The 24,526-nt window shown below is 41.8% G+C and overlaps 1 pseudogene; it reads left to right on the top strand.

The window, feature by feature from the left end:
- The first annotated feature begins 5,179 nt into the window (after nucleotides 1–5,179).
- On the top strand, nucleotides 5,180–5,934 carry LOC123353694 (annotated as a pseudogene).
- The last annotated feature ends 18,592 nt before the right edge of the window (nucleotides 5,935–24,526 follow it).

Here is a 24,526-nt window from a genome sequence, read left to right as displayed (position 1 = left end):
CCCTTTCTCACAGGGCCAAAGAGGAACAGAGGTCTCCCCTTTCTTGAGATATCAGAGCATACTGGGCTCAACTATCCCAGGTCCTAGAAGGATAGATAGATGGCTCACTGCCATTGGTCCATGGTCTAGGGCAGGGGTCGGCAACCTTTCAGCAGTGGTGTGCCGAGTCTTCATTTATACACTCTAATTTAAGGATCTGCGTGCCGGTAATACATTTTAACGTTTTTTAGAAGGTCTCTCTATAAGTCTATAGTATATAACCAAACTACTGTTATATGTAAAGTAAACAAGGTTTTAAAAATGTTTCAGAAGCTTTATTTAAAATTAAATTAAAATGCAGATCTTATCAGTTTAGTGTGATCCTTGCCCTTGCTTTTCCTTGCTGAGTTTTCCAATGTCTGCCACGTATTTGGATACTTTAAGCTGTACACAGGCTTCTGAGTGATCACTCGTTAACCGGCTCCGAGAGGAACAGAGGACAGATTTCATGTGTGAAAATACCTGTTCACACAGGTATGTGGATCCAAATGCTGAAAGCATTGCAAACACAATTTTCTTCAAACAGTTAAATTTCACTGGCAGGGACATCCAGCAGGTCAGAATAGAGTCCTCGTGATCTCTCTCGGTAGCTTCAAGTGCGCTCCACAGATCTACAAACTTTGATGTCCACAATTCTGAGCTTTTTAACTGAATGAGCCGCATTTCGAAATCTTCAACATCCATTCACTGAAATACAGACAAATCCAAGTCACTTTCATTGAACTTTTCAGGTTTAATTAGAAAAGAAAGCATTGGGCCAAATCACTGGAAATCTTGAAATCTGTCAGAAAATTCTGATTTCAGTTCTTGCATGTACTTTCCAATCTCATCGACATTGACAGTGCAACGTGTCGATGGCTCTTTTATGAGTTAGAAGTAGTGGAAAGTAGAAGTTTGAATATCCCTGGAAAAAACTGCTAGTTTCACAACAAATGCTTTCCAGGCTTCATAAAGATCCAGAACTGTTTGCACTGCACCCTGGAGGCAGAGGTTGAGTTCGTTTAGGTGAGCAGTGATATCAGTTAGAAACACGAGCTTACACAGCCATTGGTCATCATCCAGTTCAGGGAAGTTTTGTTCTTTTTCCAACAAAAAGGCCTTGATTGCATCAAAACAGTTTACAAAGCACACCAAAACCTTGCCATGACTTAGCCACTGAATGTTGCTGTGAAGTGGAATGTCATTATAAGCACTGTCCATCTCTTCTAGCAGTGCTTGAAACTGTCTGTGAGTCAAAGCAGATCAAGCAACAAGGAAATTCACAATTCTCACTACTGTATTCATCATATTATTAAGCTCTGAATTAGAAATTTTAGCACACAGGTTTTCGTGATGGATGATACAGTGAAATTTGACTGTCGGATGGCCAATTTGATCTTCAAGTAACTTTACAAATCCCTTCTGTTTTCCGACCAGGGCAGGAGCACCATCTGTTGTCACACAAAATATTTTTCTGATGTCAACTCCTTGTTCTTCAAAATGGTTTACAAAACTTTCCAGTATATCTTCCCCCTTTGTTGTGCCAGGCAGGGGTTTTAGGCAACAAAGTTCCTCTTGAATTTCATCGGAAGCACAATATCTTGCAACAACTGCCAAACATGGAACATCGTTTATATCCACGCTCTCATCAACTGCAACACTAAACACTGCTGTATCTTTCAATACAGTCATCTGCTTTTCCTTAATGTTTTCTGCCATTTCACTTATGCATCTCTCAACTGTTCTGGCAGAAATGGGCAGTTCTTTTATTCTAGATATGATTGTATCTTTATTTGGCAAATCATTGAACAAAATCTCCGAACTGCCAAGAAAAACTTATTTTATATATTTCCCATCTGTAAACGGCTTTCCGTTTTTTGCAATGCACTGTGCAATCTTGTAACTTCCTTCTGTAGCTTGATTTTTACTTACACTTAAGCTTTTAAAAACACTGGTTTGCTTCTCATAGGCTGCTACTGCCTTTTTGATTGATTCAGTCTTGTCTGCTTTGTCAAGAAAGGTTTTCTCATGCTTCGTTTCAAAATGTCGTCAAACACTTGATGTGCGACAAACAACACTTTCATAACAGAAAGCACAAATAGCACGGTCCTTCTTTTCAACAAATCCAAATGCATCTGTCCAAGCAGGCTGAAATGATCGGACATCTAGCTTCGCTTTCTTAGGAGCTGCCATTTTGTCAAATGTTCCCTTCAACTCTCAGTGGGGAAAAAAATGGCGATAGAAGGCAGGCACACGGTCAAATGCAGTGTGGTCTGAGATAAGCAATTTTAAGATGGGGGTGCTGAGCTGCACCCCTCTCTTGCCTCATGTGCAATCCTCTCTGTTCCAGTCTGGGGAGGCTGCAAAGCAGTAATCCAAGGCCAGGAGCAGAGCCCAGAGCCCAGAGTGGCCTGCTGGGACTCCAGGCCAGAAAGCAGACTGAGCAAGGCTGGAGATCCAGACCTCAGCTGGCAGGAGGTCAGCAGCTGGAGCCCCAGATCGGCAGCTGAGGTGAGTGGAGCTGGCCACTGGTAGGGCTGAGCAGGGCTGGAGGCCTGGACCCTGTCTGGCAGGGGGCCTGCGCAAGGTGAGTGGGGCTGCAGCAGGGGGGGACCCTGGATGGCAAGGGGCCAGCAGCCAGAACCCCAGAGCAGCGACTGAGCAGCTCAGCCGGCCGCCTCTCTGGGGTTTCGGCCGGGGTTTCAGCCCACTGCCAGCCTGGGTTTCCTTCCCCCAGGCCAGCAGCGGGCGCTGAGTGGGACCAGCGGTGGGACCCCAGCTGACAGAAGCCAGTGGCAGAAAGCCCCAATGCAGCAGCGGACTGAGCAACTCAGCCCGTGCCACACGCCATCAAAAATCACCTTTGGCACGTGTGCCATAGGTTGCCAATCCCTGGTTTAGGAAATATGGCTTATCAGCAGTCCCAAGGCAGAAGGAAGACTCAGGAACAGACATTGGCAGGAGGTTCAGGCCTCTATGGACATTAGGACATTGCTACAGTTTATGGTGATATTGGATTCGCTGGCTGCAGTCCTCAAATGAAATACATGCAGTGGCAGTGCTTGAATTCAGGGAATATTCACTAGGTGGTTTTCCCATACTATACTCTCTCCTCTGAGTTCTGGTGACTGAAAGAAGTTGGCAAAATGTCACAGCAGATGCTCATTTTTAGGAAAGAGACCATTTTCTTTGAGTAATGCAGAATTCTATACAAATATAATCTTTTCTGAAATAAGTACCACAATAAATAAACTTGATAAGCAGTTTTTAAATATGATCAGCAACTTGATCATACATATCATACAAACCACAAATCAATTGTCCAGGAGTCTGACATTTTATTTGTAACTAGAATGAAACCAGTGTCAAATAATGTATATGCTAGTAACTACAGAACAGCTGTCATTTTGTTATGACTGTTGACATAATTTTGGAGATAAGAAGATTCAGAGATTTTGTTCATGTTTTTGAGCTAAACAGAGATGGGCTTATAGGTTTAACTATAAACATAAGCTGGATATGGCCTTAGCATAAAGTCTTATAGCAAGCATTTTCTAAAAACATTCAGAAAATTCTATTCTACTTTTAATTCATTATAGCTGTAGTATTAGCAATACTGTTGCAAAATCCTACCTCAACTCCTCAAAGTAGTGCAGCAGTGACTGGCTTTTCTGACAGCGTTTTCTGACAGTGAAGCGTTTTCTTCAGTAGGTTCAACCATGTTATTAAGGTGTCAGACTACCAATCCAGGGAAAAGACAATTGTCCTCCTTCTTGAGATTGGGTGCTAGCTAAGTTGAGGAGGTAAACGCACCACTGACAGCATAGCCAGTGAGTGGATGAAGAAATGGCTAAAACAAAATAAATAAATAGGCCCCAACTCCTTGTGTGCTCCTCAATCCATTCTACAATGGTGGTGGGGAGTTCAGTCGATGCTAGGCTGTTAAGAATCTCAGTGGCCAGAAAAAGGACTGCCCTCTCAGTGTGCACCTATAACTGCAGGACACTGATGAGAGATGATTTGATCAACTATCTAATGGAGGAGAAGGCAAGGACAGCCTACAACATTCTTGATCTCTGCGAAACAAGATGAAGAAAGGAGATGGAAGTGAAGTGGAGTGACAAAATACCATCATGTTGGGAAAAGGAGAAAGCATGAGAACCATTGGAGGAATTGGCTTCATCATCAAGGAATGGTCTCCAAAAATCATCTCCTGCAAGTTCAAGTCATCGTGCATCAGAGTGCTACACCTCCAAGTGAACAAGAACAGCACCCTCAAGATTATTCAGATCTGTGCTCTCACAAGCAAAGATGACGATGTGAAAGAATTCTACCAGGAGCTAGAGAAAACCCTCGCTCAAAAATCCACATATACAATTGCAATGGGAGATTTCAATGCCAACATTGGAAGAGGGAAAGAAGGTAAAAAGTTCTTTGGAAGATCTGGCATCAGCAAACAGAATCCATACGGAGAGTGGCTGGCAACTGTGGCAGAGACGAAAGAAATGTTCATTGGTAACATCTGGTTTAAGAAGAAGGCCAAGAGGAGATGGACATGGATCACGCCCAATGCGAAGAACGAGAACGAGATTGACTATAGTCTGATTGATAAGCGGCGCATTGCACAAAACATCTCAGTAGTACTATCATTTAACACCGCTAGTGACCATCGCTTGCTCAGACCAAGGCTCAAATTCAACAAAAAGGTGGAAAAGAAAACACTAGAGATGGCAAATCAGAGACAGCGGCCAAAAATATTCAACGAGGCAATCTTGAAAGTGATCATTTCCAAGGAAGACTGGAGTCTTACAAATAACTGCAATGAGGATTATAAAAACTTCACTGATAAATTGAGGCAATGCATGAAATTAGCTGAGAAAGAAAGACCACAAATAGTGAAGGGAAGAATCGTGGAGGAAAAGCAGAACTTGCTAGATAAGGAGGAATATGAAGTGAAATGATGGTGACAAACTTGAGTACTCCCTTCTCTGCAAGTTGATAAGAAGACTACTAAAGGTGGACTTCGAGAAATACCAAAATGAAAGGCTCTTAAAGACCACTAAAGAAGCCTGAAAGATGCAAAAGGGAATTGACAGCATACAGGTCAGCAATAATGACACTGAAGAACAGGGACAGAAAATGAGTAATTGACAGAACAGGGATGGAAGCAGTCTGCAAAGATTTCTACACTGATCTGTTCATGTCTCAGATAAGTGTCCCAGTACCAACACTTCAACAGATCAACGAGCATGTACTCCCAGTCCTTGTCAGCGAAGTTTGACATGCAGTTCACCAAATGAAGGAAGGAAAAGCCCCAGGTAAAGATGCACTAACTGTCAAAATTATAAGAGTTGGAGGCCAAGACCTCTGGGAAACCCTTGCTCAGAGGTTTAGTGGTTACTTGAAAATGCAGAAGATACCTAGCTGGAAGAAGTCCACCACCATTCTGCTGTACAAGAAGGGCAATCATGAAGATCTAAAGGTATATCTTCCAATATGCCTGCTCTCACATGTCTACAAGCTGTTCACCAAAATAAGAACAAACCAACTCTCACAGAGTCTAGATGAGCAGTAGCCAAGAGAGCAGGCAAGCTTTTGAAGGAATTTCAGCACAATGGACCATATTTTCACTATCAACCAGCTATTGGATCTCTCAAGGGAATACAAATTCCTTTATGTATTGCCTTCGTTGACTATGAAAAAGTGTTCGACAGCGTAGAGATCTATGCAATGCTGAAAGCTCTTGCAGAGCAGAGCATCGACACAAATTATATCAAACTATTAAAGGAAGCAAATTCTGACTGCACTACAAATGTAACATTATTTGATACACCCATCGCATCCCAGTTAAGAAATGTGTGGAACAAGGAGACATGGTTTCACCGAAATGCTTCACAGCCTGCCTCAAAATGGTAAAGAGGCAGATGAATCGGAAGGGTGGAATCAACATCACTGGAGAGCAGTTAAACCATACTCAGATTCACAGACAATATTGTGTTGATCACCGAAAATACTATCACACTACAGAAAATGCTGCGAGAACTCAACACAAAAAGCAGCCACATCAGACTGAAAATTAACAGCTCCAAAATAAAATGTATGCAGCCTGATACCTTGGCAAAAGCCCAAATAACAATCAAGGGAGAACAAATAGAAGAAGTTGAGCAACATGTATATTTTGCCCAAGAAATTAACATGTACCAAGATCAGGAAGGTGAACTCTTGTGAAGAAAGAAAGCAGGTTGGTGAGCATTCAGTTCTATCAGGATGTCCTCCAAGGAAAAATCAACAAGGCAACAGGTGCCAGCCTCTTCAACTCAACAGTACTGCCAGCAATGTTGTACGGCAGCATAACATGGGCACTGACAAAGAAAGAGAAGCAGCAACTGTCTGTCACAGAGAGAAGATAGAAGAATTCTGGGAATTTCAATCCTGCAATCGAGTCCCCAATGAAGTGATCAGACAGCAGAGTGTAGTGCAGGACATCGTTATTAAGAGCAGGCATAGTAAAATGCGATGGGCCAGGCATATAGCGAGGCTCATCAATGGACTGCAGCTGTTGTCGAGTGGTACTCATGGGAATGAAACAACAACTTGGCCAATCTCCAAAGAGATAGGAAGATTTTATCATGAAAAGGCATGGCCACACATGGAGAAGGAAGGCCAGGATATGAGAAGAATGGAAGAAGTGTTGTGATCGGTGCAATGTATGGGGTGAAGGACCAATTGATCAAGGTGATTAGGGATACTACAGCCAATGTTTCACCTTCACTTTCATTATTAACCTCTATTTTCACAGAATTACAAAGCAGCCAGAAAATATGACTTCAGCTTGAGAAATTTAGCATATAGAGTCTCAGAGTCAGACCAATTTTTTTTTAAATTAGATCAACCATTTTTAAGTTTAAATAAGTAGAAACTATGTCAGGTCATTTTAAACATTTAAACTCCTTTAACTAAAGGGAGGCTTTATTGTTATAAGAACATTTGGAGATCCAACATCCATAACGCACAAATCAAATGCCAATGAAGACAGCTGGTCAAATTCATTCTTGGAGTATAGGGACAACTCCACTGATGACAATGATGTTACATCTCTTTACACCAGGGCTGAGTTAGCTCACACATGAGAATCAAGCATCTTACATTTAAAGAATCATACTTGACAATTTCACAAACAGACATGAGTCCAATGTGAAAAAAATATCAAACTCCAGTGCATCCTCCCTTTCAAATATTGCATAAGATTTCTAGTTGCTGGTTAAAGTAAGCAACCATATTAAAGGACATGCTAATCATATGAACAATATACAGATCCTGTATTTCACCTTTTATTACATTTTTGCAATATAAAGCTTCTGGTTTGAAATGTGGCATTCAGCAAACAAATAAAAACATACTATGGGCCTGATCTGAAGCTCACTGGAGTCAATAGAAAGACTCCCACTGACTCTCGTGAGCTCTGGATCAGGGCCTATGGGAACTTCTAAATGCCTCTTCCTACAATTCTCCTGGAAAAAAAGAGATATAACAAACTTTCATAGGGAACCTTTTTGTAGGGTGTAAATAGAGATACCATGCACCATTGCTGTCCTCAGCTTTAGCCAATAAACAGTTTTCCCTCAGATAAGCCAAACCCTCTGCCAGATAAGATGATTATTTTGACTTTTTGGGGGCATCTGTCAATTTCTGACTCTGACCACTGAACACATAGCTACTGTTTGTTCTCAAAACAGTTTCTCTGTAGTGGCTGATACAGCTGCAGTCTGAGTCTGTTATTATTGTACCTGCTGTTTTTCCTGTGTGAGAGACTAGGTGGAGGTCAGGTTTTACTTTGGGAGAAACTGGATGCAGCCCTAGCCAAACTGGGACAGCTGCCAGTTATGTAAAAGACAGAGCAGCTGTGGGCGTGGAGTTGTTTATGATTTGCACCAGTGCAAGGGAGAGTAGTAAGTATAGTACAATATTCCATCAGATACTCTTTGGAAGTGTAAGCTGGTAGCCCAACTCACCAGGCAAGTCATCAAATATAACCCCCCAAAAGGCAAGAGTTCAGTCCCTTTCTTCATGGGGCCAGTTTATTTCCCCAAAACAGTCCAATATCAGTTAATAGATAAACCATAATGTTCTGCCTGGACCCTCCTCTGTCCTTTCTCCTGACCTGCGCCTCATTCAAGCACCTACCTGATCTCCACAGGTCTCTACAAACTCCTTGGTCCTTTACCTAAGAACCAAGTGATCTGCAAGCTATCACAGACCCATCACGTAAGAAGCTGCTAATAAGTCACAATTGGGCTAAGACTACCTCCCTAAAGGGCCATCCCACCCTGAGACAGAAGCACACTTCAATGGCTTCCACTGAAGTAACATCAACTCTCTCATTTGAGGTATATTGCTTCCCTCAGATCAGCATGAGAGATGTCAGCTCTGATTTTCTGCTAAACCCAACATGAGAGGATCTTTCACTGATGTCCAAAGGAGTTCCATACATGCAGTGAGAGCAGAATTGAGGAACAGGATAGAGATGACTTGAACTACCAGTAAAGGTTATTGTACAAAGCTAATTTGACTGTCAAGTTCTGTTTATCTAAAAAACAAAGCCAATGGAAACTTTTTTGGGAGGGGAGGGGGTCAAAAAGGTTGAAATTAGAATTTTTTCAAACAGCTCTTTTAGCTAAAAGGAGATTTCTCCTAATGTTGCCCAAATCCTGGGCAGAAGCACACAGTCCAAGTAATCTGGTCTGGGAGGGTGGAAGGAAATTTTCCCCAAAAGGCTACTGAGGTGTCTCTAATCTCCAAAAGTCCCAACATTCTCCTTGAGAAAGAGGGAACTCAGAAGAATCACACAGCAGAGATCCGTTATTTCCCCTGGCCCTTTGCACACTCCCGTAGAGCATTCTGGACTTAATTTTCAAGAAAGAGAAAAAATATTATTCTACAGAAGCCTCTAACCATCACTTTGCGTTAAGTCAGATAAACGGTTAAGTCAGAACATGGCACTATGGAATTCTTCTTAACCTGAATGATTGTAAGCTCTTTAGTGCAGGGATCATCTTTATGGTCTGTGTTCATCCGGCACCTAACACAATGGGGGCCTAGGTTTGATTGCAATACAAATAATTAACAATGGTGTAGCAGGCCATAGCTGGCAAGCTAGTTGGCAGACCAGAGCTCAAAAGTTCTCCAAGTCCTAGGATAGCCTTGTTGGGCATTCTGTGGGCTTGGTGACTGTGGGCTTGGTGACTGTGTTACAGTCCATCATTTCCCAATGCTCCACACATTCTCCCAGCCAGACAGGGGAGTGGGGGTGGGGAGAACGATAGGGAGGAAGAGAGGGGGACCCAGCCCAGGGTTCACGTGGAAGGGTCAAGGAGTGTCTCAGTCCCCTCTTGCTGATATACCAGACCAGCTTCCCCTGGGCCACTTCCTACTTCCCCATGCTCTCTTTGGGGCATGGTCTCTACCCCTCCCCTAGCAGAGAGTTCCCAATCAGTCTCAATAGTTCAAAACAGTCAATGGGTACTTCCCAGCTTACTTCTCAGAATGCTGTTATTCTCCCTTTTCAGGGAGCTGGTCAGAAAAAATGGTCCTGACCACTTGGGCCTTACCCCCAGGCTAGACCCTTCTGCTGTGGATAAATATGTCTCCTCAGAAGTTACAAACCAGCTTCATGCCTGCAGATAGACTCTCCTTCACTGTCCTGCCATTTGTCTGTCAGTCCTGTTTAAAGCGAGTCTTCCATTTGGAGGACACTCTGTAGCTGCTGATTGGCCCACTCCCTTAGGTTTTGTGGGGGGGAGTCTGTAGATCACATCACAGAGAGCGACAATTATAGTACTAATAAAATAACAACAAATACTTGAGACATCTATTTCAGATGTGCTCAGGGTATTTTTACTCCATTCTCACTGGTGGGATGTGGGTCAGTGAAATACATTTCTGCTCTGGAACACCACAAAGCTCTGTAAAATAGAAGCCTCACTGTGCTGCGCCAATGCACTATGCAGTGTAGTGATTAAACTATTACAAGGAGGTGTTTGGCATATGAAGGGTTTGCACAGGGAGAAGCCCACTTCACTTAAAGGGGCTGATCATCACCTGGTATAATTCAACCTACTGCCATTGAAGTGAATGGAGCTATGCTGATTTATAGCAACTGAGGATCTTGATTGTTTTGGTTTTAATGTTCTTTCTGGAGTGTTGGACTTTTTTGTTGTTGTTCTTTTAGTGGCATTTTTTTTTCCATTCCCCAAGAAAATTCTCTGTCCTCAATGTGATTGTACCATCCCTAAATCTGGTCTTTTGTCATGGGAACCACAGATTCCAGGATTAAATATATATATATCAATGATTTGGCTTTTGTGACTTGTGACTGAGCAGAAATATTGCACTGAAACATCACAGAGCCTTTAGAGCTTTAAATTTATAACTATGAGTTCTATTAAACGCTAATGGAGAGCAAGAGTTCAGGGACATTAGTGTGGCAACACAAAGATCAGTGGACTCTCATATAAAGAGGTCTAATTCATGTAAATAGCCACAAGGTTCCCCTTTTGCAGAAGGTTCGAACAAACAAGGACATTTCTTTGTTTAAAAGCCTGAGAGCTGAATTTGGTTTACAAAGGTTTATCTGACTGCTGCAAGGCATGAATGTGATTCTTAGAATTTTTATCCTGACTATACTCAGATCTGCATGAGAGATGTCAGCACCTTTTCTTAGAATTCAGTGAGGTACCTCCATTCCTAAGCCTTGCAGAGTGGCCAGAGGCATTAAAGCTGGGAGATCTTTTTTGGAGTGGAATTGGTTTCAGCTAGACACAATTGTGCTTATCTGAACAAATATGATTTAAGTTTAGTATGGGCCAAAATATTTATGAATTACACAAGTAAACTGTGTAAAGAAAAACAATGTGAAAGGAAAATTTTATCAACGTTCACAAAGTTAAAAAGCAATATAGTTTTCAGCTTTTGCAGTTGTTATGAGAGATCAGTTTAATAGGATCAGTATTTTTGTGCTTATGTGTTTAATGTGGCAGGAAGAAAGAGGGGAGCACATTATAGGGTTCCCAAAGTTAAAAAAGACTTTTTACCATGTGAATTAGAGCACCCTGGGAAATAAAACAAGTATCTTAGTTCCTCAAGCCTACTTTGCCCCTCCTGATTGGATAAAGCAGTATAAGGGCCCACTGTAACAGGACACTGGCCACTTAAGTCCTGAGGAGATAGCTACTCTGTTCTCTGTGCCCAGGAAAAGTGAATGAAGGCCATGAGCAGTCATCTGGAGACAGGAAGTTGGTCTCGGGGAACAGTCAGTGTCTGGAAGAGGGAAGGTGTAGGAAAAGCCCAAGCGCCTTGTAGAGTGGCTAAGACAAGGCTCCCCTCTCTCCCAGCCAAGCACAGACAAGTGTTTGGGGTTATTAGAGCCGCCTGGGAAGGATTAAGTGACTGACTAGATGACTAGGCAGGTGAATGAAAAAGAGGTTCCATGCCAGTCAGATGCAACTGTAGGGGGAAAAAGAGGTCAACCAGAACACAGCTTCAGGGAGGAGGGTTGTGCAAGCCCTAGGTTTCAGGAGTGAGTTTCAGCCTGAGGAGGCCACGACTGAAAGCAGTATACACAGCCCCAGGAATGACGGCTGTGAAATCCTGAAAGAGGGAGGAAGGCAAAAGGCCTGGAAAGGGAAAACAGAAGCCCCAAAAGGGTGGGCTGTGCAGCCCATGAAACTAAAATTGGAGATTAGTAATCTGAATAAAGTATCAGAGGGGTAGCCGTGTTAGTCTGGTTCTGTAGAAGCAGCAAAGAATCCTGTGGCACCTTATAGACTAACAGACATTTTGCAGCATGAGCTTTCGTGGGTGAATACCCACTTCTTCGGATGCAAGTAGTGGAAATTTCCAGGGGCAGGTTTATATAGGCAAGCAAGAAGCAAGTTAGAGATAACGAGGTTAGTTCAATCAGGGAGGATGAGGCCCTGTTCTAGCAGTTGAGTGAAAACCAAGGGAGGAGAAACTGGTTCTGTAGTTGGCAAGTCATTCACAGTCTTTGTTTAATCCTGAGCTGATGGTGTCAAATTTGCAGATGAACTGGAGCTCAGCAATTTCTCTTTGAAGTCTGGTCCTGAAGTTTTTTTGCTGCAGGATGGCCACCTTAAGATCTGCTATTGTGTGGCCAGGGAGGTTAAAGTGTTCTCCTACAGGTTTTTGTATATTGCCATTCCTAATATCTGATTTGTGTCCATTTTTCCTTTTCCTTAGAGACTGTCCAGTTTGGCCGATGTACATAGCAGAGGGGCATTGCTGGCATATATTACATTGGTGGATGTACACCTGCACGTCCACCAATGTAATATATGCCATCATATGCCAGCAATGCCCCTCTGCTATGTACATCGGCCAAACTGGACAGTCTCTAAGGAAAAGGAAAAATGGACAGGTGGCTTCAAGCTACCTTAGCCTCAACCTCATCCCCTGGGCTGAGTGATCTGCTCTCTGCTCCGTTTCTAATTGATGCAGCACAGACTCTCCCCCTGACCACCTACCGTCTTGACCATATTAATTACACAAATGAAAGCGTGAGCACTGATGGGATAGGTAAAACAAACATTTTCCTCACAACAGAGCACTGTATTAAAAAATTATACTCTCCTGTTCAAGTCACTGTCACTGTGATGAAATCTGTTTCTAAATATTTCTAAAACCAAAAACTAAGGAGGAAAGTTGGATCCCTTCCAGCCACCCAAGTTTAACTTCCAACCTCCACACATCACTGCACACACAGAGAGAATATGAATAGATATACAACACACCCACACGCTTCTCTACTCCGTGTTGCCCAGGAGCAGAGAACAGAGTACAGGTGGCCTCATAATAGTGTACATAAAAATGACAATCATTGTATGCTTGTAAAATAATCTGCAATGTCAGATGCACCCCCATCTGTGTCACTCATTACTACTGCTTTCTGCAGCACTGCCATCAGCACTAATCCAGTGTCTCATTGTTGGAGAAATCACAAGAGGGGGAACTTGGCTTTGCAAGAGAGAGGTTGAAACCATTCCTGCTATCAACTCTGACATAAGCCCCTAGGCTAGACTAAGGCATGGTATCCAAATGGTGTCTCCTGCTGTTATATAATTGTAGACATATCTGAAGGGAATGCTGTCAACTGTTTATTTGTCAGTGGCCAATGTGCTGAAGTAACTCTCAAGGCCAGAAAATGGTTTGTGCGGCCATGAGGGGAGAATTAAAGATCCCATTGACTCAAGCTTGCTTGAAACATTCACCTCCACAGCTGTCATTGGCTTGGTATGCCACAAAATCCTTAGAGAAAGGTTTCGCATTAATCAATCACCTAGCCAGTGAACTAACATCTACAGCACTGACAGAGAACAATTATAAATGGGTAAAATCTCAGGAGAAACAAAAAACATTTGTCACTATTTGGTGAATATTATCCCTTATGTTATAGTTATCACAGTCCATATCATAGCATAATGTATTCTGCTTACCACTGAAAGTGGATTGAATGTGTCCTGTGTAAAATTATAACTGAGTGCATTTCCTGTGACTTTGCTGAAAACAGAGAGGCACTTTTTTTTTTTTAAACACAAAACATTTCCTCACAGTAACAAGAGCTAGTGAAAAATGCTTCCTGGTAACTAAGACAGGCTCTGGCAGCTTCATTAGTAAGTGATAGACCAGGGCCCATTTTCCTTTCTTTATTGTATGCAGCTATATTTTAATTATGAAGGAAAAGTTAGAAGAAACCACTGCAGAATAACATTAACAATTATGAATGAGTTCAAATGCTGAAAGACTTAAAGGAGCTTCAATTACATTATTTTGAAATAAGAGAAAAATTTCATAAAAGTAAATACCAATAATTTGAGTAGAAAAGTTAGCTGGTTACAAATATGCTGTCAACCTTTATCCTATGCTACATGTGCATACAATACTTTGCTTGCCAGCCAGCACATCTCCATTAGCACAGTCAGATGAACAAAGAATTGGAGTAATGATTATAGACTGAGAGTGAGCTACACAGGGTGCTACCTGTCCAGTTTCATATCTGTGAGGCCCAACAAAACCTAGGGATGGCTCTGTACAAATATGGTTGTTTCAACAAATATATGAAATTTTTCAAACATAACATTCTGACATACCAATGTCATTAAAACCCTGGCGACCAAATGCCTTAATTTGTATTTAAGCAGTAAACAGAGTCATCAAGCAGGAAGGGGGAAGGGAGAAACTAATGTGGGGAAAAACAACAACAGGGAACATCCTTCCACACAGACTCTGTCTCCTGGTTCTCAGCTGGAAATGGTTTTAAAGAGGGAGACTAAAACTTGAGCAAACAAACACCCCAAGACACCTGTCCTTTCTCTCCTGAGAACACAAAAGAAGCAGCCATTAGACTCTGGGGAAGAGGCCCTGACCTGACGAATTTGGTCAGTAATGCTGTTGGAAGCATGTGACGAGAAACTTTGCTTTAAATCTAATGGTACTAGAAAGCGTTTCATCTTTATTTTTCTTTTAACCATTTCTGACTTTTATGCCTCATTAATTGTACTCAAAATCTCTCTCTTTGTAGTTAACAAACTTGTTTTATTGTTTTATCTAATCTGGTGTGTTTAAGTTGAAGTGTCTGGGTAACTCCATTTAAAAGGGTAAATTGGTGTATATTATTCCCTTAAACTTTAAGGCTTAAAGGAATAACAGACATAATATATGTGGACTGTCCAGGAGATGGCTGGGCAGTACAAGACATACATTTTGGGGAGGAACTTTGGGACTGGGATTGCGTATGGTCACGCTGCAGTATAACCTAGGCTGGCAAAAGCCAGAGTATAACCCAAGTGTGGCTGGTGGATTGCAGTTACACACAGACACTCAGAATGTGACTTGCATGCTAGAAGGGTGTTTGTGAGCAACCCAGTGGGCAGCTACTGCAGCAAGGCATTGTAAGGCACCCAAGGTTGCCAGGCAGGTGACATAGTCCTTTCACTGGTCTGGATTGTAGCTGGCATGACACAATCAGTTGAAAAGAACAAAGGAAAATGTAAAGAGATGAATGAGCTTTTTAAAAATATTATATCATGTAATTAGAGACTGCCTCAGAATGCTTACACAGCAGTAGCCAAATTCACAGGCTAATTCGAATATTTTCTAACTTTTGAGTGCTGGACTCTGCCACCTATTCATGTTATTTTGATGTACACCTCTACCCCGATACAACACTGTCCTCGGGAGCCAAAAAAATCTTACCACGTTATAGGTGAAACCGCATTATATCAAACTTGCTTTGATCCGCCGGAGTGCGCAGCCCCGCCCTCCCGGAGCACTGCTTTACCGCATTATATCCGAATTTGTGTTATATCGGGTCGTGTTATATCGAGGTAGGGGTGTCGTTTATTGTTTGCAATTTTCTATTTTTACAAAAGACAAACAGAAATTCCCTCATATGGCAACATATTGACACCCACGTGGGTTAGCAGCAGGATTTGAAACCTTTAGATCCACCATACATTCCTACCAGGCTTATAGTAGTATGGATATCATTGACCCAGAATTGAGCTAGAATAATTTGCTATTAAAATTTGTCTGTTACTGAATTATAAATATGACTGAATTTAGCAACACATTTGTGTCGGCATTACTTCTACCAGCAGTGGGTTTTCAGGAGCAGATTGACACATTGACTGAGTCCATAATTTTCACAGTTTGAGTTTCCATGATTTGTCATGCCACGCTGACTGGTTTGCCACATTGGCAAAGTGCAGAATTGTTTACATGTCACAAATTGCATCTCATGATTTTTCATGCGTATTCTGAACAATTGACAAAACACAGCACACTGCCCGAGCTCATACTCACCAATGTCTAGTCTTTGCATTAACTGCCCAGGAATGTGCTAGCAATCATCATTCAGATAGAATAATTTTGTTATGAACTTGAGGCTTTATGAATTCTCCTCTTTGTGCTACTATATTTTTGCTTCATGTATTTTTAAAAAGCTATTAACAGGTTATATTGACCCTGCAGGTAAAGTCAAGATTCCCTTTTAGATCTCAGTGTAAATGTGTTTCACATCTCCTCATACATGCCCTGGGCTATAACCTGTGAACTGCTGAGCATCCTCATGCCCACTGAAGGCACTGGAAGTTGAAGGTGCTCAGTGCCTCACAGGATCAAGTCCCTGATGTCTAAAATGGAGCTACATTTATTTTCACCAGCTGAGAATCTGAACTTCTGAGTCAAAATGACATTTTTATTGTACTGTACGTGATTCCTTGTGTAAACAGGATTTACTGTGCTCCTAGTAGAGACAAAACAGCAGAACAAAAAGAGGATTGGAAAGAAGAGAGGGGAGACAGCAGAGGAATAGGAGGAAAGAGACATAAAAGTGGGAAGAGAATGAAAGCAACAAGGCTGGTTTAAACCAGGGCTCTCACTCATACACAACCATCCTCCCTCCACTTACAACAGAATTCTAACACAGCATTCCCTCCCCTCATTTTCCCCAGGCACCCTAATTGCAGGATACTTCTGAATGCTTAGTGCAAGGCCGCCCGGGGGCCGGGGGGGGGCGAGTGGGGCAATTTGCCCCAGGCCCCGGGCGGGCCCCGCAAGCCCTGGCCCGGCGGCAGTCTGGGTCTTCAGCCAGCATTTTGGCGGCGGGGGGCCCTTCAGTGCTGCCAAAGACGTGGAGCGACTGAAGGGCCCCCCCGCTGCTGAAATGCCGCCAAAGACCCGGACCACCGCCAGACGAGTATAATCGCCACAACTCCCCCACTTTGCCCCAGGCCCCCTGAATCCTCTGGGCGGCCCTGGCTTAGTGTAATGAAATGTTGAATAATATGATACAGTTTAGACACTATGTGGCACTGTATGTAAAATATCTCATTTAAACTAACCTCAGCCATATCTGGCAGAGCATTAAGGGATCTTATACTGAACACATCTGATGTGTATATGCAAGCTCTGTAGCAAGTCCATACGTGGTACAGGAGCATGACATGGTGGCAAAAGTAAACCATGAACAGAATCAGAAGGAAAACAGCAAAAAAGTTTGCAGGATCTCAACAACATGTCATTCTTCAATGCCCCAGACAATTTCAGCAATGACAAACTTTCACAATGGACAGATTGGAAGCAATATTCTGCAAAATTTTGAACTGCAAACTCACTCTACAAATAAACTAGCGATATAAAGCTATCGGGAAACAGGCAGAGCATATTTTTAAATGATCTCACTTTACTGAAGACAGGCACAAAGATGACTCTGAAAGGGTTGTGCCTATGTTTGATACATACTTCATACCTCAGCAATATGTGGTTTATGAAAAAGCATAATTTCACAGGAGAATTCAACAACCAGGGGGAAATGTTGACTGTTTTAGAAGAGCTCTGCATACTTTGTCTGAACACTGATTTTGGGAATGCAAAACATGAAAATATTGGACACAGGCTGGCTTTGGGGTTAACAGATAAAAATATTTCACAGCAGCTACAATTGAAGAGAGAGTTAACCCTAATCACAGCTACCCGCATGGCAAAGCAGTCGGAGATAGTGAGACAGCAAAACCAAAATAACTTACCTGTGAAGGGGTCAGCTTACCACTTGGTACCTCCGCATGGTCAGGTGTAGCATCACAGCTCTGTCTCTCTCCCAGGGACTATGGCCGCTGGCTGCTCCACCTCTGTGGTGGCCTGCCTCCTTCTTGACTTGGCCCTCTGGCCAAGTCACTTCCAAGTCCATCCCCTTCCAGGGTAGTCCATAAACAAAATCAAGGGGAATTTGCACAGAGTTCGTATGAGAGAGGAGGAAATGCCTCTGTCTCAGGCTGTATCAGAGTCAAGTCTTCCCTTCCCTCAGAAAGTGGCCTTCTGGCAGTCATTGTCTTTCCTCAGCTGCTGCAAGTTACTGGTTTGTACTCTTCCCTTGTCTGCCCAGAAGTAAGCTACTCTTCTCACCTATGAACTCCTTCTCCAGTCTGTGTATGTCTTACAGGTGTGGCAGGACGGGTCTGACTCAGCCCAGAGTAGTTCCTTAACTCCTTATTGTCCAGTGTGGGGTTTGTATACCCCATCACATCACCAAACCTGAAAAACCTGAAACTAGCTTAGAATCTATAAACAGACTATTGCTGTCAAGCAATTAAAAAAATTAATTGCGATTAATCGCACTGTTAAACAATAATAGAATAGCATTTTTTAAAATATTTTGTATATTTTCTACATTTTCAAATATATTGATTTCAAGTACAACACAGAATACAAAGTGTACAGTGCTCATTTTATATTTCTTTTGGTTAGAAGTGTTTGCACTGTAAAAAGACAAAAGAAATAGTATTTTTTCAATTCACCTAATATAAGTACTGTAATGCAATCTCTTTATCATGAAAGTTGAACTTACAAATGTAGAATTATGTACAAAAATACTGCATTCAAAAATAAAACAATGTAAAATTTTGAACACTCAGTCCTACTTTTTGTTCAGCCAATCGCTCAGACAAACAAGTTTGTTTACATTTGCAGGAGATAATGCTGCCTGCTTTTTGCTTACAATGTCACCTGAAAGTGAGAACTGGTGTTCTCATGGCACTGATGTATATACTATACTATACAGTTTAGTCACTAGGTGGCACTGTGGGTATGTCTTCACTACCCGCCGGATCCACGTGTAGTGATTGATCTATTGGGAATCGATTTATCGTGTCTAGTGTAGATGCAATAAAATCAATCCCCGATCACTCTGCCGTCGACTCTGGAACTCCACCGCGACGAGAGGCGGAAGCGGAGTCGACGGGGGAGCGGCAGCGGTCAACTCGCCGCCGTCCTCATGGCCAGGTAAATCGACCTAATATACGCCGACTTCAACTACGCTATTCATGTAGCTGAAGTTGCGTATCTTAGGTCGACTCCCTCCCCTCAGTGTAGTGTAAAAGACCTTATTTAAACGAAGCTTAGCCATACCTGGCAAAGCATTAAAGTATCTGATGAGGAACATAGCCAGTATGTAGAGGTAAGTTCTATAGCCAGTCCATATATGCTACAGGAGCATGATGCTTAGTGGCAGAAAATCCAACATTTTCTAGAGGCTAATTAGGTCTCCACTCCTTCAGCCATTATTCCATCTTTTTCTTGTAACTCACTTCAATTATGTTTGTGAATACCCTTTTGTTTTCTTCTCGTTACTCATCCTTGAACATGCCCCTCTAACTTAGATTCATGTTTAGTCCATGAACCAGGAAATCCTGCAGCATCTAAAAAGGACACAGAATAGTAGCTGAGGTTATTAGTTTTCTCCTTTGACATCAAGACAGATTTTTCTATAGTAGCCCACTGCAGAGGATTTGGGAGGATAAAAAGTAAGCGAGATAAATAGCATATAAACATATGTGAGCTGAAGGTGAACGGACTCTGTGGCTGTGATAATTGATGCATCTAGGTTGTTGAAGTACCATTGGTAAGAAGGCTTGTTGTAAGTGGGGATGTGGCAGATAAGCAGTTTGCTCAGATAGAATGTAAAATAGTCTGTTTATATACACACAAATACTTTTTTATGTTTTCTCTGTGCAACCTGCTTAACACAGGGCAAGATGGTGCTTTAAGGCTCAGCTTTGTATTAGGGGTGACTCTGAGTTGTGCCACCTCAGGGGGAAAACCAGAGGCAGTCTCCAGGAGCTCTCTAGTGGCTAGGGGAGAGACCAAAAAATGATTACAGCCCTCTAAATCTGGACCATTTCTAATTTGCTTCTCAGTGATAATTTAGGGTGCTCTCTTGATTATGAGATGACTGCATCCTGAGCTAAATACATACTAAAGCCAAAGGTAAAAGCAACAATTGAAAATGTTTTTTTCTCTCACCTTTTCTCTGTTTAGCAATGAGAAATGAATCTATTCTAACTTGCTCCTGCCCTCAGAACCTACATCCATATGTCCACAATACACATGCCTGCTTCCATTTCTGACCCCATTTCCATCACGATCTGAATTTAGATCCTAACCACCCCAAATACAGAGATATATGGCTCCCAGGTGCCATTCATTTCAGGTGCAGTGAAGACATTTTGTGCTATGGTGCTGGTTACACACCCACACAATATTTTAGATTGCATTAATTAATGGAAACAAGGCTACAACTACATTGAATTCTTAGAATTTTAAATTTCTGCCTGCTGTATCTAAAAAAGCACCAGAAAACGAAAATCACCCTGCTACTGAGACTTGCACATAATCTTCCAGTTCTTTCGAACAATGTTTTCCCAGCTTCAAAGCATCCATTACTGGTTACTTTTTGGACTATCATGCAATGAGCCACAAACATTTCCAACTCCCTTATCTCCTGTATCCCTCAGAGGAAGACAGCATCTTTCAACTCTAGATGCTGGGTTGTGTTTCTGAAGTATTGCAGTGTGGTGATGGCTCCACAAAAGCCACCCATCAACACGGCCATGAAACACAAACCTCCACATAATTATTCATCAAAAATAATAAATCATCAGCATGTCAATTTTTAATGTCTCCTGCAGCACTGAATCGGAACCTCCACAAGCATTTACTCCTGTCAATCACTCTGAAAAAAATGTTGCCTGGAAGCAGAACTGATTCTGCTCAGCATGGAAGCTGCAAAATTCAGCTACAGGCACTTAGTGTTAATACACCACCAGAAATTATATTAAAATAGTGCAAAAGTTCTGACAAACAAAAGCAAAGTAATTTAAAGTTAAGGCTGTGACAAAAATATGTTGGTGAAATGGCTCAATTACTGTATGACTAACTGCAGCATGCACCCACCCACACGCCTGAAAAAAATTACATAAAGCTGTTATCCCACATTTCAAGGTACAGTGAAATACAAGTATGATGCTTAAAGTATCTCAAAAGCATGGCTGGCCTTGGAAAATCTGAACCCTTTGTGAAAGTCCTGCTTCATGGGTCTCAGAAGAAGCCACTATATTCTATCATGACAATTTGTAGCATGAATATTTATTTAATAAAAATACAAAGGCTTAGGATTTGGTCTGTTTTAAGCTTCAAGAAAATCACAGGTGGATCATAGACACAATATTTTCAGACATATTTCAACCTGTCAGAGATAAATTCACCCTTGCTGTGACTCAGACTACATCTAGGAAGTCAAAGTCCAGCCTTGCCTTAGTGAAAGACACTCTGGTGCTCTAGAAACTATGGCATGGCATGGGGTCCTCACATGGTGTGGCACTCCATGGTTCTTCCTCTGTGGCCCCATTGCCATGCCCCACACTTGGAGTGGGAGTATCAGGGGGACACATTCCCTCCCAGATTGAGCTTGGCAGCAGCATGTGACCCCTTCAGTCCCCAGGAGTGGCAGCAGGTCCTTTTCCTTTGGAAGCAGGAGTCCCTTTCTCTACCCCAGAAGAGGAAGGTATGTCAGAAAGGGCCCCCTCAGTTCAACAGCAGCTATTTAACCCAGCAATTGCAATGCATTGGCTTAAGTGGATAGATTGGACAGCATTGCACTGTTCTCCTCCTCCTCTGAGGGGGTGGCATTGGTAGGTCCCACAGAGTGATACATTTTGGACATAAGAACTCATTGGCATGTATAGAGAAATTCCTACCACTTCCTTAGTTACAGTCAGATTATGTTTTCAATTTTTACTTCACAACCATGAATGCTAGACACTCACTTTAAACAAACTTATCTTATGATGTAATCACATGACTCCAGGAGCTGGGACCTAGGCATAGCACTATAGTTTTTATGCCTTAATCCAATTTGCATCAGGGAAAAAACTGACCCAGTATGCACAAAATGGAGGCTTGACACTATATGCCAGATATTTAGTGGAACAGAAATATTTTGCAGGCTCAACTGTTAGCACATGAGAAACTCTCATTTTGTTGTGCAAAACAAGTAATTGGCAGCACAAAACTGCATGTATAGAGAGGCAGTTGGGCATTTTCCAGGTGCACATTCAGATTGCTGTATAAGAGTTAACGGAAGCTTCTTGAAAATTTGGGCCTAAACCACAGATTATTAGAAGCCAAGATTTAATTAAAAAAATATGAGCAGCCAACCAAAAGCAGTCCTTTCTCCTTCAAATACATGTATAGTTAGCTAATAAAAATGGCCAAGCCAGTTTTATTCAGAATAAATAAATAAATTCCCTCCTGGCTGAGATTTTGTACTGTATACCAAGTTTCAGCCTAGAGCAAATTTTTACAGCTGAGTCATAAACCCTTGAAAGGCAGCATTTATAATGGAAATGATGACAGAACCATTACTCTAGGTATAATACAGTCATCTCAACCATTTAAAATAATACTGCAGCAGAGAAAACATAAAATTGCCCTAGCAGATGGAAAGATCAAGTGAACAGAAGTACATGTATCCATAGCATCAAACTGAATTGCATACTCTGGGGTAAATATTTGAAGTGCTGCAAAGGGGATTTATCCACATGATGCTCAGCGACATTAATGAGAACCCATTAAATCCCGCTATACTCCTACCCCCATATTTCTGATAGGTTAATTAAGCAATAGGATATGGCAGTGTGTGAATTATGTTGTATTAATTCATGCCTAGTGTGTTAAACACAAGGACAGAGGCCAAGTACTGTCAAGACTACTAGGCTTGGATTAATAATACACAATTTTTGCACTGCTGCACCTTATTATAAGTAGAAAATGCTAATTTTTTAAAAATATATATATTTATATTGTTAATTAAGTAATGAGGTTCTGAGCTGTGACTGTAATCAGCACTATTCACTGCTTGCAAGTTCAGAGCCATGAATAGCACTGATTAGTCAGGGATTGGAATGTTCATTTGATAATCAGATCACTCAATTGCTCTTGCCCATTTTATAATTACTTAATGATGCAGTAAATGGAAATTTCACCCCAAAAATGTTCCAAATGTTTTTTTGTCTTTATTTTACTTGGTTAAATTTCTGTTTTTATATCTAGAAAATTCACAGGATCAATATCTTCCAGTGTTTTCCACTGTCTTACACTAGGGCAGAATTAAACTCAAACTCAGTAATAATGGAAACTATGTTACTTTGCTTTAAGTTTTAATCCTACCTTGAATATCTTCTGTGATGACATGTTAATTGTGGGTATTGCACTGTTTAGAAGACACCCAGTGTTTTGCAGCTACAATCTTCCTTTTTCTAGTGACCTTTATTAATCTTGTTAGTTACTATTCTATTTAACCCTATACCAGCAACACATAGGCACAGTACAAAGGCCTCCTACCTTAATACAGAGGAGTTTACGGTGTTTTCTAAAATCTAAAGCAATTATAAAGCTAACATCTAATGACAACACAGAAATTCCTCAAGCACGTTAAGAATAAAATAACCTCATTTACCTAATTGCTAAGTAGGTACTGCATATGACTTTCCCATAAGCACAGGTTAGGATGTGGTAGTGAAATGAAAGCATTGCCCTGCTAGCTTTAGAGCATTCAAAAATGCTGTTTTAACAGTAATTAATGTGCCATAATGCATAGGACTAGAGGCTTTGCAGTACAAAAGCAGGTGATTTCTCTATAAAGCCCAGAATCTTGCCTGCTCTAGGGACTGAACAAGGGAAGGTGAACAAGTCTCATAATATACCTTGTCCAGTTGTGTAATACTCTCTATATAGGGGCAAATATCCTTCCTGACCTAGGCGGCAATGACTTTACACCCAGCAGTTGAGTAAGGCAGGAATGTTCTCCTGGGAATCCAGACTTGCTGGTCTGGGGCTCAACACATAAATCAGAGAGAAACTAAGGGGGAGAGGGAACGACAGAAGGAGGGGGGATGGAGTGAACAGGGTGAGGCCTCGGAGAAGGGGTGGGGCAAGGGTGTTCGTCTTTGTGCGATTAGAAATTTGGCAACCCTATGGATGAGGCCTAATTGCATAAAGGGTGAGTCTTGTGGAAATCTGTAAACGTAGCTAAAAATCATTTGTGCACTCCCCTTATCCTGATGCTGCTGTCTGCAGAGCCATTACCCCTGTACTGTGCTAGGACACCCTATAGGCTACAATAGCCACAAGGGGCTGAAAATGATACAGAATTGGTATAGAACAGGGCCTTTGTATCCTTTTCTCCAGCAATGCTAGGGTTGCCAAATCTGGCTGAAACTATTCTGGGAGATTTTTTTTCCCCACATGACATAATGTCATTTTCTTAGAATATCCTATTAAAATCTCCCTGATTGCTTTCAATAGTTACTGGGAGATCGATGCCAATTCCGGGAGATTCCAGGCCAATCCTAGCAATGATCCCTTTTCTTTGTTACATTGGCAGCAGGGAAGTTAAATGACATGAATGAGCCCTTACATCAGCTCCTTGCCATCTTTAGGATGGGTGATCTCCCTTAGGCCAGTTAAGAGAGATTTTAAATACCAAAGAAACTGACCCCAAGATGTTAGCTAGATTGAAGGTGGATGGAGCTGGACATGACCAAGAAGTCCACTGAAGAAGAAGCATCTATCAGGGAATGGAGGAGAGAGGGTACATCTA

This window comes from Mauremys mutica, chromosome 1 (assembly GCF_020497125.1).
Source record: "Mauremys mutica isolate MM-2020 ecotype Southern chromosome 1, ASM2049712v1, whole genome shotgun sequence".
Classification (NCBI taxonomy): Eukaryota; Metazoa; Chordata; order Testudines; family Geoemydidae; genus Mauremys; species Mauremys mutica.
This window is presented reverse-complemented; position numbering and strand designations above follow the sequence as displayed.